Source organism: Manis javanica, chromosome 8, assembly GCF_040802235.1.
Source record: "Manis javanica isolate MJ-LG chromosome 8, MJ_LKY, whole genome shotgun sequence".
NCBI classification, from domain to species: domain Eukaryota; kingdom Metazoa; phylum Chordata; class Mammalia; order Pholidota; family Manidae; genus Manis; species Manis javanica.
In genome coordinates this window covers 62,541,180-62,556,046 of record NC_133163.1, presented here as the reverse complement: position 1 = coordinate 62,556,046, position 14,867 = coordinate 62,541,180, and the positions used below count along the sequence as shown (strand labels likewise).

At 37.3% G+C, this 14,867-nt stretch overlaps 1 protein-coding gene across 6 annotated transcripts in view; it reads right to left on the bottom strand.

The window, feature by feature from the left end:
* RALGAPA1 (Ral GTPase activating protein catalytic subunit alpha 1) overlaps positions 1-14,867 on the bottom strand; it is a 266,532-nt gene that overhangs the window by 245,022 nt on the left and 6,643 nt on the right. The window lies entirely within an intron of this gene.

Genomic DNA, 14,867 nt, shown 5'->3' with positions numbered 1-14,867 from the left:
AGTAAAGACTGACAGAGGATATATGTGAAACGGCTCTTAAGGACAGGAAGAACTTTGGGCATGAACTGGTGGGGCTGAATGGGAGGGGCCTTCTAGGCATAAACAAAGACATGGAGAGAAAAGCATGAAGCATGATAGGATATATTAAAGGCATTTATTTTGGCTAGAGCTTAGAATATTTTGATAAAAATAAAAATTTTAAAGCCTTAGGGTATGTTCTAAAATATCTTGAATGCAAACCAAGGAGTCTGGATTTGTTATTCAAAGCAAGGTTATCTATGTAGGTAAGCATGTATTAAGCAATTTTGTTGTCTGGTTTATTTTCAGGGAGAGTAAGAAGGAAATGGAGAACCCTTACTTCATATACTTCCTATTATCCAAACTTATTTACAAAAAACATGTATTTTGTAATAAAAAATAAATTTGAAAAAGACAACTGAAAAATCAAAGATTTTTGAAAAATTAATTATAAATTGTGAATAAACACAAGTTAAAGGTAAACATCAATTAATTTCTTGGAATATGCTAAGGCTCAGTGGAAGATTCTGGAATAAAGTTAAATAACAATATAGATAGCACCTTAAACTGTATCATTTTTTCTTATGAATATTCACAATACAGTTGATCCTTGAACAAAGATTGGAATAAACTGGTATTATAAAATATATTGGAAAATTTTTTTGGAGATTTGCAACAATTTGAAAAAGAATTTTCTTTCTCTAATTCTTCATTTTAAAAATAAAGTATGTAACATACAAAGTATGTGTTTATTAACTGTTTATGTTATTGGTAAGGCTTCCAGTAAACAGTAGAACATTAGTAGTTAAGTTTTGGGAGATTCAAAAGTTATATGTGGGTTTTCAACTCATGGTGGGAGTTGGTAATCCTAACCCCCACATTATTCAAGAGTCAACAGTAAGTCCTTAGTGATATCTCAACTACGGAATTTTCCAAAACTGTTTCCCTTTTGCTCTGCTCTCCCAAAGGGATAGATGCCCTCTCTTCTCTATTCCCTTGGATTCCCTACATTTCTCTCTTATGGAAATAACTATGCTTCAAGTGTTTTCTTGTCTTTTTTCTTCCAGGACTGATCTACAGCTTCTTTAGAAAAAAAACTGTGTCTACCTTAGTATTCCTAAAACCTAGCACAGTGCTGAATATATACTCAAATGTGTTCTATTACTAATAAAATTAATTATCTTATTTTACTGTATTTATTTTGTAGCTTACACATTTTTATATTGGAAAAAACTGTATAACCTGACAGACAAAACAGCATTGCTTCTTCTAGACTGGAATCAGCACGCCCAAATTCCATTTCTACCTGAAATACTACCTGTGTGACCTTTTACAGAAATAGAAAAAAATGATGACTAATGCAAACTGAATGTTTCTATATGCTAGACACTATTCTAAGTGCTTTACAGAAATTAATTTCTATAATCTTCAAGCAACACTATGAAGTAAGTACTACTACTATTCCTATTTTATAGATGAGGAAACAGGCACACAGTTTAAGTAATTTGGCTAGTAGGAAGCAAAGTCAGGGATTTAAACCTTACACAGCCAGGATCTAGTACCCAAGCTCTTAACCTCTCTGTTATTCAGCCTCCAGTGTAATACTTCTATAAGAAAAACAGAAAAAACACTAGCAATTTACCTATTACCTGTCTAATAAGAAAAGAGTAACAGTCACCAAATACTAAACATATTTTATAGACTATCAGAATAAAAACATTTACAATGAGATAAACAGGAAATATATCTTATTTTTCCCACAAAGTAACAAAGAACTATAAAAGTAGAATGAAATAGGCTGCTATAATTACCTCTAAATTTCCTGAAATAATGTTTCAAACATAACTAATGTCCAAGGGGTAAGAAGAAAATGAGAACAATAACAAAGGAAAACAAAAAATAAAAACAAAACAAAATAAAAAATGAGTCAACTCAAGATTCTGTGATATAATTTAGGAGCCAAAATAGTTCTCTTAATTTCCTTTCTATGTAACATGTTAAAAAGTCTAGAAAAGACATACTTCCTAATAAAAAATACTGGATCAAAATAAGGCTAATTTGTTTTTACTCTGTATCTATTTATGATAATCAACAAATAAGAATTCTTTCAAAAAATATTTTTGATCACCAATTCATAAAATGTATTATGTGTAGGAAATTAGGGGAAGAAACAAAATGGATAAAGAAAAAGGAGGGAGTAAAAACAAACAGGTGGGATAAAGTATAAGTAATGTATCATCAGGCTTTAAAAAAGGAGAGGGGTATGTGGGAAAGGGAGAAGTAATTGGGAAAAGGGAGGAAGAAAGGATGACGGGAAGAAAATGAAAATACTAAATAGGAAGACAGAACTGAACCTACTACTCAGAATGTAAAACAGAAGAATACAAGATGGAAAATTTAACACAAAGATAACAGACTACCTGAGAAGTTCTGGTAACAAAGAGAAAATATAAGCAATATTCAAAAAAAACAATATCTGAAAACCTAAAGTTGGTGAAATACATAAATAAATCTTGAGACTGAAAAGGCTTATTGAATCCCAAGCAGGATGAACACAAATCCACACATGGACACATCCTAACATCAAAACCAAAATGGAAATACTAAAAACTAACAAGTTACCTATGTAGAAATATCAAAACTAAAAGGAGACTTCTCTCAGCCCAATAGAAGCAGGAAGACAATGCAATTCTATATTTAAAGAATTAAGAGAAAATAGCAGCCAATTTAAAGTTCTATACTCAGCTACACTGCTGTTCAATAACATGAACATACAGTAAAGGCATTTTCTAACAGAGTTCAACATTCAAATAACCTCACTCACAGAGCTACAAAAGATATATTTCTGAAAGAAGAGAAATACACTCAAATAGGAGAGTGAAAAACAACGAGCAAACATGAGCAAAGAAACTGTAATATGTAAAATGTATGGGTAAATTTGAGCACTGACTGTTAAAACAAAAATAAATAAAACTACTAGTGTAGAAGTTTACTAGCAAGGAGTAAGTAAAATAAAAGACAATGTCAAAGATGAAACAGAAAGAACATTTTAATGAAATTTAAGACTGTTAATAAATATTTATAGTTTAAAAAGCAGGTGAGACAAACAACTGACTGATGGTTGCCATTGCAGGGGTGCTGGGGGAATGGGTGAAACAGGTGAAGAGGAAAAATTAGTATGTTTGGTATCCTGATCTGGGTGATGGTTATGCGAGTATATACACAAGTCAAATTCACTAAGCTGTACATTAAGATTTGGACATTTTATTATATGTACCTCAATAAAAAAATGTGAAAAAAGAAAAAGCAGGTTGGAAATAGGTAATATCAGTGGGTTGATGGAATAAGGAACTCCAAAAATCTTCTCCTCCATAAAAGAGATTTAAACAAAAGCAGAAACAGTAAAACTCAATTTTTTTCACAAACCTGGAAATTAAATGCTTGTGACAATCAGGAGCATTTTTTCAAGAAAAATGGATGAATCTCAATATGAATAGTGAGCTATGTGGCATTTCAAACTCCTCCTATTCCCATAACCCTCTCCCCAGCTGCACAGCAGCCTTGAAAACCAAGAGCCCATGATTACAGTGCTGTGACAAATCAAAGCCACACACTTGGTGTTCTGTTGTCTTCACATGGCCTTCTCCACTGTATCTATCTATAGACCAGTTTATTCTGCTAAATATGGGGGGCAAGGGAGTATACTTTAAAGCTAGTATGTTGAGATATCAGATAGAAGTTTTCTAAAAATAAGATGCTACATAAAGTCCATGAAGATTTCAGTAATGAGGGGGGAATTATCTGATAACCTCTGCCATATGCCATAAACATTTTTCACTTAATGCCCTGGTTTTGGTTTTTTTATTTTTCTATTTTACATAGGGCAGGTTTTAGAATCTGATTCAATTTTTTGCACAGGTACTGAAGAGCCCAAGACTTCTTTCTGATCAGAATATTGACTTTAAAATTTATTTTCTAGCATTGTCAATAGAAAGGAAATTGCTCACAGAAGAGCAACTTTGCTCTCCTCATACCTAATACAGTCATTCATGAACTACATACATAATGTTTACTGAGCATCTATTGTATTCAGACACTGTGCTGAGTGTAGGAATATGAAGATGAGAAGACACACCTCTGCCCTTAGGAAGGTTTTAAGATACAGGCACACAAATTAGTAATTATAGTGTAATAAAATAACCAAATTACTAAAGGTAAACAGTACAGTTAGGAAAAGCTCCTACACTTAACTGATAGGGAAGCCTTTGCCAAAGCTATGCACAAATTTTGTATTTGAAGTAGAATCTTCCAGGTAATGGTGATGGGATGGTAGTATGGTACAACAAATACCATTAGCAAATGCACAGGCGTCACAGAATGTGATTTCTGGCTTAACAATGCTGAAATCTTAAGTATCAGAGCAGAGTAACAAGAAGTTAAAGACAGTGTGGTAGTCAAAGACAAACTTATGTTGAGACACTTAGAGTGTGAAGTATTTGTGGGACATAGATCCATTTATCTTTCTCTATCACATTGTCAAAGATCAAAGTTTCATATCTTAATAAGTTGAAGTGTGGTGATGCCATTCACAGAAATAGAAGAAAAAAGACAGACAGACAATTTACATTGTGTAGACATTTGCTATAGAAAGAATATGTCTAACAAACATACAAAACACCTTTTTCTCTACTTTTTGCCAAGGTCTATGTCTATCATATGGATCCTTCCAAAAGAAAGGACATGACATGAACACACACACATATATACATAAATTGTGACCGAATTTTAAAAAATGTTTTTAAACAAGTATGCTTTCTTTTCTAAGACACAGAAAACTTGTAATCCAACATGTTTATTTTTTCACTTTAGCTGCCAGGAAATCTAAGAACCACATTCAATGCCACAGAACTGTAATCATTCATCTCTAAAACCTGATTATGTTTCCTTTTTTTAGTGGCTATACAGTTGTTTGTTTTTATCATTAATTGTTCTACTCCACATTTTATTCAGTCCTATAAACCTCATAAAATCCTTTAAAGCAATAAATTCCTTAATAAAAGAATTTTTAATGCAAAGATGGCTTACAGTATTTGAAACAGCTTGTTTTACTAAGCAAATTAATCAGTAATTGTTTACATAATCTGCTTAGTAAATTACTTCATACACAAAGTATTTCAATGAGGTCATATTAATTTTTAAAATCAGTAAGATTCAAATTAAAGAATATAAATTAAAGGGTATATGCAAATTACAGGATATGAGTCTAATATCATGTATTTTAATTATTTTGCATATAAATCTTAATAAGATATTCAAGTATCAAGTGAATTCATTTTTATAGACATTTTAGAGTAAACTAAACTAACTTTAAGCAGAGAAAAGTAAACAATATCAAACATTTACATCATCGAACATCTCAATTAAAAGGCTAAAGTTACTAGATTAGGTTTAAAAAGTTAAGACTCGGGGGCGGAGCCAGGATGGCGGCGTGAGTAGAGCAGTGGAAATCTCCTCCCAAAAACACATAGACCTATGAAAATATAACAAAGAAAAATCTTCCTAAAATAGAGACCACAGGACACAGGACAACATCCAGACCACATCCACACCTGCAAGAACCCAGCACCTTGCGAAGGGGGTAAGATACAAGCCCCGGCCCGGCGGGACCCGAGCGCCCCTCCCCCTGGCTCCCGGCGGGTGGAAAGAAATGGGTGCGGTTTTTTTTTGGCGAGTGCTTTTTGGAAGCCTTAAAGGGACGGACCCCTGTTGCTAGGGAGGCAGGGTGGCGGGACCGGTGAGCAAGTGCCTGGGACCGGAGCCTGAGGACAAAGAATATCCCGCGTTTCTCCCTGCGGGACCGGTGGGCAGGTGCCTGAGACCGGCGCCTGAGGACGGAGGAAATCGCGCGTTTTTCTTTTTTTTTTCTCTTTTTTGCGAGTGCTTTTTGGAAGCCTAAAAGGGACAGAGACCCCGGTGCTAGGGAGGCAGGGCGGCGGGACTGATGAGCAGGTGCCTGGGACCGGCGCCTGAGGACAAAGAATATCGCGCGTCTTTCCCTGTGGGACCGGTGGGCGGGTGCCTGAGACCTGCACCTGAGGATGGAGGAAATCGCGCGTTTTTCCCCTTCTTTTCTCTCTTTTTGGCGAGTGCTTTTTGGAAGCCTTAAAGGGATAGGGACCCCGGTGCTAGGGAGGCAGGGTGGCGGGACTGGTGAGCGGGTGCCTGGGACCAGCGCCTGAGGACAAAGAATATCAAGCGTTCCTTCCCTGCGGGACCAGTGGGTGGGTGCTTTTTGGAAGCCTTGAAAGGACAGGGACCCTGGTGCTAGGGAGACAGGGCAGCAGGACCAGTGAGCGGGTGCCTGGGACCGGCACCTGAGGACAAAAAAAAAAAAAAAATCGCGTGTTTTTTCCTTTTTTTTTTCCTTTCTGTTCCCTCTCTCATTGTTGCTGTTGTTGTTTTGGTTTGGAGAGTGCTTTTTGGAAGTCTTAAACGGGCAGGACAGGTCACTTAGACCAGAGGCAGGGAATCTGGGGATCTCTGGGCACTCTAACCCCCTGGGCAGCAGGGAGCACAGAGGCCCCTTACGGAGATAAATAGCCTCCCGGCCGCTCCCCCTCCAATGGGGCTCCACCATTTTGGAGGAACAGCCCCAGCCAGGCAAAGCCCACAGAAACAGCGGAGATAAACCCCAAAGCAACTGGGCAGGAAGCAGAAGCCCTGTCTGCGCACAGCTGCCCAGCACAAGCCACTAGAGGTCGCTATTCTCCCAGGAAAAGGCCACAAACCAACAAGAAGGGAAGCTCTTCCAGCGGTCACTTGTACCAGCTCTGCAAACTATCTCTATCACCATGAAAATGCAAAACTACAGGCAGACAAAGATCACAGAGACAACACCTGAGAGGGAGACAGACCTAACTAGTCTTCCTGAAAAAGAATTCAAAATAAAAATCATGAACATGCTGACAGAGATGCAGAGAAAAATGCAAGAGCAATGGGATGAGATGCAGAGAAAAATGCAAGAGCAGTGGGATGAGATGCAGAGAAAAATGCAAGAGCAGTGGGATGAAGTCCGGAAGGAGATCACAGATGTCAGGAAGGAGATCACAGAAGTGAAACAATCCCTGGAAGGATTTATAAGCAGAATGGATAAGATGCAAGAGGCCATTGAAGGAATAGAAGCCAGAGAACAGGAACGTATAGAAGCTGACATAGAGAGAGATAAAAGGATCTCCAGGAATGAAACAACACTAAGAGAAATATGTGACCAATACAAAAGGAATAATATTCGTATTATAGCGATACCAGAAGAGGAAGAAAGAGGAAAAGGGATAGAAAGTCTCTTTGAAGAAATAATTCCTGAAAACTTCCCCAAACTGGGGGAGGAAATAATCGAACAGACCATGGAATTACACAGAACTCCCAACAGAAAGGATCCAAGGAGGACAACACCAAGACACATAGTAATTAAAATGGCAAGGATCAAGGACAAGGAAAGAGTTTTAAAGGCAGCTAGAGAGAAAAAGGTCACCTATAAAGGAAAACCCATCAGGCTAACATCAGACTTCTCGACAGAAACCCTACAGGCCAGAAGAGAATGGCATGATATACTTAATGCAATGAAACAGAAGGGCTTTGAACCAAGGATACTGTATCCAGCACGACTATCATTTAAATATGATGGCGGGATTAAACAATTCCCAGACAAGCAAAAGCTGAGGGAATTTGCTTCCCACAAACCACCTCTACAGGGCATCCTACAGGGACTGCTCTAGATGGGAGCATCCCTAAAAAGAGCACAGAACAAAACACACAACATATGAAGAATGGAGGAGGAGGAATAAGAAGGGAGAGAAGAAAAGAATCTCCAGACAGTGTATATAACAGCTCAATAAGCGAGCTAAGTTAGGCAGTAAGATACTAAAGAAGCTAACCTTGAACCTTTGGTAACCACGAATCTAAAGCCTGCAATGGCAATAAGTACATATCTCTCAATAGTCACCCTAAATGTAAATGGACGTAATGCACCAATCAAAAGACACAGAGTAATAGAATGGATAAAAAAGCAAGACCCATCTATATGCTGCTTACAAGAAACTCACCTTAAACCCAAAGATAAGCATAGACTAAAAGTCAAGGGATGGAAAAACATATTTCAGGCAAACAACAGTGAGAAGAAAGCAGGGGTTGCAGTACTAATATCAGACAAAATAGACTTCAAAACAAAGAAAGTAACAAGAGATAAAGAAGGATACTACATAATGATAAAGGGCTCAGTCCAACAAGAGGATATAACCATTCTAAATATATATGCACCCAATACAGGAGCACCAGCATATGTGAAGCAAATACTAACAGAACTAAAGAGGGAAATAGACTGCAATGCATTCATTGTAGGAGACTCCAACACACCACTCACCCCAAAGGATAGATCCACCGGGCAGAAAATAAGTAAAGACACACAGGCACTTAACAACACACTAGAACAGATGGACCTAACAGACATCTATAGAACTCTACATCCAAAAGCAACAAGATATACATTCTTCTCAAGTGCACATGGAACATTCTCCAGAATAGACCACATACTAGCTCACAAAAAGAGCCTCAGTAAATTCCAAAATATTGAAATTCTACCAACCAATTTTTCAGACCACAAAGGTATGAAAGTAGAAATAAATTCTACAAAGAAAACAAAAGGCTCACAAACACATGGAGGCTTAACAACATGCTACTAAATAATCAATGGATCAATGAACAAATCAAAATAGAGATCAAGGAATATATAGAAACAAATGACAACAACAACACTAAGCCCCAACTTCTGTGGGATGCAGCGAAAGCAGTCTTAAGAGGAAAGTATATAGCAATCCAGGCACACTTGCAGAAGGAAGAACAATCCCAAATGAATAGTCTAACATCACAATTATTAAAACTGGAAAAAGAAGAACAAAGGAGGCCTAAAGTCAGCAGAAGGAGGGACATAATAAAGATCAGAGAAGAAATAAACAAAATTGAGAACAATAAAACAATAGCAAAAATCAACGAAACCAAGAGCTGGTTCTTTGAGAAAATAAACAAAATAGATAAGCCTCTAGCCCAACTTATTAAGAGAAAAAGAGAGTCAACACAAATCAACATAATCAGAAATGAGAATGGAAAAATCACGACAGACTCCACAGAAATACAAAGAATTATTAAAGACTACTATGAAAACCTATATGCCAACAAGCTGGAAAACCTAGAAGAAATGGACAACTTCCTAGAAAAATACAACCTCCCAAGACTGACCAAGGAAGAAACACAAAAGTTAAACAAACCAATTACAAGCAAAGAAATTGAAACAGTAATCAAAAAACTACCCAAGAACAAAACCCCAGGGCCGGACGGATTTACCTCGGAATTTTATCAGACACACAGAGAAGACATAATACCCATTCTCCTTAAAGTGTTCCACAAAATAGAAGAAGAGGGAATACTCCCAAACTCATTCTATGAGGCCAACATCACCCTAATACCAAAACCAGGCAAAGACCCCACCAAAAAAGAAAATTACAGACCAATATCCCTGATGAATGTAGATGCAAAAATACTCAATAAAATATTAGCAAACAGAATTCAACAGTATATCAAAAGGATCATACACCATGACCAAGTGGGGTTCATCCCAGGGATGCAAGGATGGTACAACATTCGAAAATCCATCAACATCATCCACCACATCAACAAAAAGAAAGACAAAAACCACATGATCATCTCCATAGATGCTGAAAAAGCATTTGACAAAATTCAACATCCATTCATGATAAAAACTCTCAGCAAAATGGGAATAGAGGGCAAGTACCTCAACATAATAAAGGCCATATATGATAAACCCACAGCCAGCATTATACTGAACAGCGAGAAACTGAAAGCATTTCCTCTGAGATCGGGAACCAGACAGGGATGCCCACTCTCCCCACTGTTATTTAACATAGTACTGGAGGTCCTAGCCACGGCAATCAGACAAAACAAAGAAATACAAGGAATCCAGATTGGTAAAGAAGAAGTTAAACTGTCACTATTTGCAGATGATATGATACTGTACATAAAAAACCCTAAAGACTCCACTCCAAAACTACTAGAACTGATATCGGAATACAGCAAAGTTGCAGGATACAGAATTAACACACAGAAATCTGTAGCTTTCCTATACACTAACAACGAATCAATAGAAAGAGAAATCAGGAAAACAATTCCATTCACCATTGCATCAAAAAGAATAAAATACCTAGGAATAAACCTAACCAAAGAAGTGAAAGACTTATACTCTGAAAACTACAAGTCACTCTTAAGAGAAATTAAAGGGGACACTAATAAATGGAAACTCATCCCATGCTCATGGCTAGGAAGAATTAATATCGTCAAAATGGCCATCCTGCCCAAAGCAATATACAGATTTGATGCAATCCCTATCAAATTACCAGCAACATTCTTCAATGAATTGGAACAAATAATTCAAAAATTCATATGGAAACACCAAAGACCCCGAATAGCCAAAGGAATCCTGAGTAAGAAGCATAAAGTAGGAGGGATCTCACTCCCCAACTTCAAGCTCTACTACAAAGCCATAGTAATCAAGACAATTTGGTACTGGCACAAGAACAGAGCCACAGACCAGTGGAACAGATTAGAGACCCCAGAAATTAACCCAAACATATATGGTCAATTAATATTTGATAAAGGAGCCATGGACATACAATGGCAAAATGACAGTCTCTTCAACAGATGGTGCTGGCAAAACTGGACAGCTACATGTAGGAGAATGAAACTGGACCATTGTCTAACCCCATATACAAAAGTAAATTCAAAATGGATCAAAGACCTGAATGTAAGTCATGAAACCGTTAAACTCGTGGAAAAAAACATAGGCAAAAACCTCTTAGACATAAACATGAGTGATCTCTTCTTGAACATATCTCCCCGGGCAAGGAAAACAACAGCAAAAATGAGCAAGTGGGACTACATTAAGCTGAAAAGCTTCTGTACAGCGAAAGACACCATCAATAGAACAAAAAGGAACCCTACAGTATGGGAGAATATATTTGAAAATGACAGATCTGATAAAGGCTTGACATCCAGAATATATAAAGAGCTCACATGCCTCAACAAACAAAAAACAAATAACCCAATTAAAAAATGGGCAGAGGAACTGAACAGACAGTTCTCCAAAAAAGAAATACAGATGGCCAAGAGACACATGAAAAGATGCTCCACATCGCTAATTATCAGAGAAATGCAAATTAAAACTACAATGAGGTATCACCTCACACCAGTAAGGATAGCTGCCATCCAAAGGACAAACAACAACAAATGTTGGCGAGGCTGAGGAGAAAGGGGAACCCTCCTACACTGCTGGTGGGAATGTAAATTAGTTCAACCATTGTGGAAAGCAGTATGGAGGTGCATCAAAATGCTCAAAACAGACCTACCATTTGACCCAGGAATTCCACTCCTAGGAATTTACCCTAAGAACGCAGCAATCAAGTTTGAGAAAGACAGATACACTCCTATGTTTATCGCAGCACTATTTACAATAGCCAAGAATTGGAGGCAACCTAAATGTCCATCGGTAGATGAATGGATAAAGAAGATGTGGTACATATACACAATGGAATACTACTCAGCCATAAGAAGTGGAAAAATCCAACCATTTGCAGCAACATGGATGGAGCTGGAGAGTATTATGCTCAGTGAAATAAGCCAAGCAGAGAAAGGGAAATACCAAATGATTTCACTCATCTGAGGAGTATACGAACAAAGGAAAAACTGAAGGAACAAAACAGCAGTGGAATTACAGAACCCAAAAATGGACTAACAGGTACCAAAGGGAAAGGAACTGGGGAGGATGGGTGGGCAGGGAGGGATAAGGGGGGGGAAGAAGAAGGGGGGTATTAAGATTAGCATGCATGGGGGGGAGGGAGAAAGGAGAGGGTGGGCTGCACAACACAGAGAGGACAAGTAGTGACTCTACAACATTTTGCTAAGCTGATGGACAGTAACCGTAATGTGGTTGTTAGGGGGGACCTGATATAGGGGAGAGCATAGTAAACATAGTATTCTTCATGTAAGTGTAGATTAAAAATTAAAAAAAAAAAAAAAAGAAAGAAAGAAAGAAAGAAAGAAAAGGGGGATTACTCCTTAACAGGATAAAACTATAGGTAAATCAAAGATCAACGCATGCTTTAAATATCCTTAATGTTGATCACTTAAAGGGTGTCAGATGATCAGCTATGGAGGTACTCTTTTCTGATAATATTCCTTTCTCTTAATTAAAAAAAAAAAAAAAAAAGCAGATACTGTGTGCTGACCTCCAATGAGTTCTGCACAGTGGTATAGAGGGCATGTCAAAGTGTGGGCAAAGGGTCTGTTTGTTTCTATGCAGAAGATCAAGGCCTAGCTTGGATACCCAGAAAATGAACTAAGATACGATGTGAGGAGGAGCTTCCGGCATCAGCACTCTCTGGAGGACTTGTGCCGGGGGATGATCATCAAAAAGCCTCCACAGGGATCCGGACGATGCTGCGGTTGTGGCTGCATCCAGCCCACCGTCTCCTGGACTTGCCATAGGAATGAGGAGGGAGATGTCTAGGCTGGCATGTGCATACAGTGAGACAACGAATTTGACCGGATCTGTACTGTTGGAACTCAACCAGGAGTTGGGAGGGGTGCAAGTTGTAGCACTCCAAAATCTCATGACTATAGACTATCTATGGTTAAAAGAACATATGGGATGTGAACAGACCCCAGAAATGGGCTGCTTTAATTTGTCTGATGGTTCAAGTACAGTTGGACAACATCCATCATATCATAGATAAATTTTCACAAATGCCTAGGGTGCCTAAATGGTTTTCTTGGCTTCACTGGAGATGGATGGTAATTATAGATTTGCTTTGTTTATGTCACCGTATTCCTATTATGTTAATATGTGTGTGTGCAAATTAGTTAGTAGTTTAAAACCTATACATACTTAAGGTACTATACAAGAAGATATGTCAAAGAAATAATCAATCCTCCCATGTTTCCTTCATATGCTACATCTATAGCTTTTCTTCTTCCTTCCTAATTACAACCCTTAAATAGAATTCGTGCCTCATATCGAATTTACCGAGTATCATAATTCCTCCAGGTGGTAAAGATACCTCGAGACAAGTGCTGGGCATAGAAGCCACAGGGCATAAATCTGCAAAGAAGTAAAAACTAACCTTTGCAAACAATATGGCTTCTCTCTCACTTATCAACTTTACATTTCCCTGTATGGCCCCGGAAGATGACTGGTTAGCCAGAGACGGGTAAGATTCCTCAAGGGAGGAACAACCTAAGACAGGCACAGTTGCAGGGGGGCCATCAGGTGAGAATTTGGGGATCAACAGAGCTGAGGCTCATAACCTCACCCCCCCTGCTTTGAGAGAAATCTTCTGCATCCGTGGATGTCTTGCTGCCCTTGTTTAGCCTGGATTAATACTTAGTCCATAGGCACACACCCAATCATCTGATCATCTACATTTGCCTTCTTACAGCACTAAACTATGTTTTCTACCTTTATCTTGCATCTACCTACCACTTCAGAATTTTATTAAAAATAAAAATAATAATAATAATAGGAGAAATGTGGGATCAACATATAAATCAAGTACAAAAATCAAACGAATATTCATATTTGACCTGATTGTTTATAGGTCATAATGCATGATCAAAACTGAAAGTTTCTGTGATGAATGCCCTTGTACTGTTCACCATGTAAGAATTTATTCACTATGTAAGAATTCGTTCACCATGTAAGAACTTGTTCATTATGCTTCAGAAGATTGGAGACTGACGAGAATTAGGCTTGAGATGGATTAATGATTGTACATTGAGCATTGACCCCCTATACTGAATTGTATTGTTGTTAACAACCATTTGATCAATAAATATGAGAGATGCCCTCTCAAAAAAAAAAAAAAAAGAAGCTTTGTTCTCTCCCAAGGCTGTATGTTAGTGCTCAGGTAGCAGAATAATAAAAAAAAGGATGAGATTTAAAAAAAAAAAAAAAAAAAAAAAAAAAGTTAAGACTCAACCACAATGCTGCCAATAAGAAATCTACTTCAAACAAAAAGATACAAATAGATTAACAAGACAGGAAAATATATGCCCCACTAATAATAGTCAGTAAAGGCAGAAGTGATTACATTACTACAAACAGATTTCAGAGCAAAGACTATTATCAGGGATAAAGAGATCATTTCATAAGGATAAAGGAATCAATTTATCAAGAGGAAATAATAATCCTAAATGTTTATGAACCTAACAACAGAGCTTCAAAATACAAGAAGCAAAATGATAAAACTGCAAAAAGAAATAGACAAACCCACAATTACAGTCAGAAACTTTAGCTCCTCTCTCTCAATAATTGATAAAAACAAATAGAAATTCAACAAGGATACAGAAGACTTGAATAACACTATCAAACAACTTGTCCATGTGTATGTGGAGCATCTATCAAGTTAGAACATATTCTGGACTATCAAATTTCAATAAATTTTAAAGAATTCAGGCATAAACATGTTCTGTGACTATAACAGAATTAAATTAGAAATCAGTAACAGAAGGATATATGAATAATTCACAAGTATTTGAAGCTAAGAACTTGTAAATAAACAATGGATCAAAGAAGAAATCAAAAGGGATGTTAGAATGTATTTTAGAACTAAGAAAGTGAAAATACAAAATAGCTTAATTTGAGGGATGCTACTTAGAGGAAAATTCTATCACCAAATGCCTATAGTAGTAGAAAGGAAAAAGCTCTCAAATCAGTAACAATTTATAAT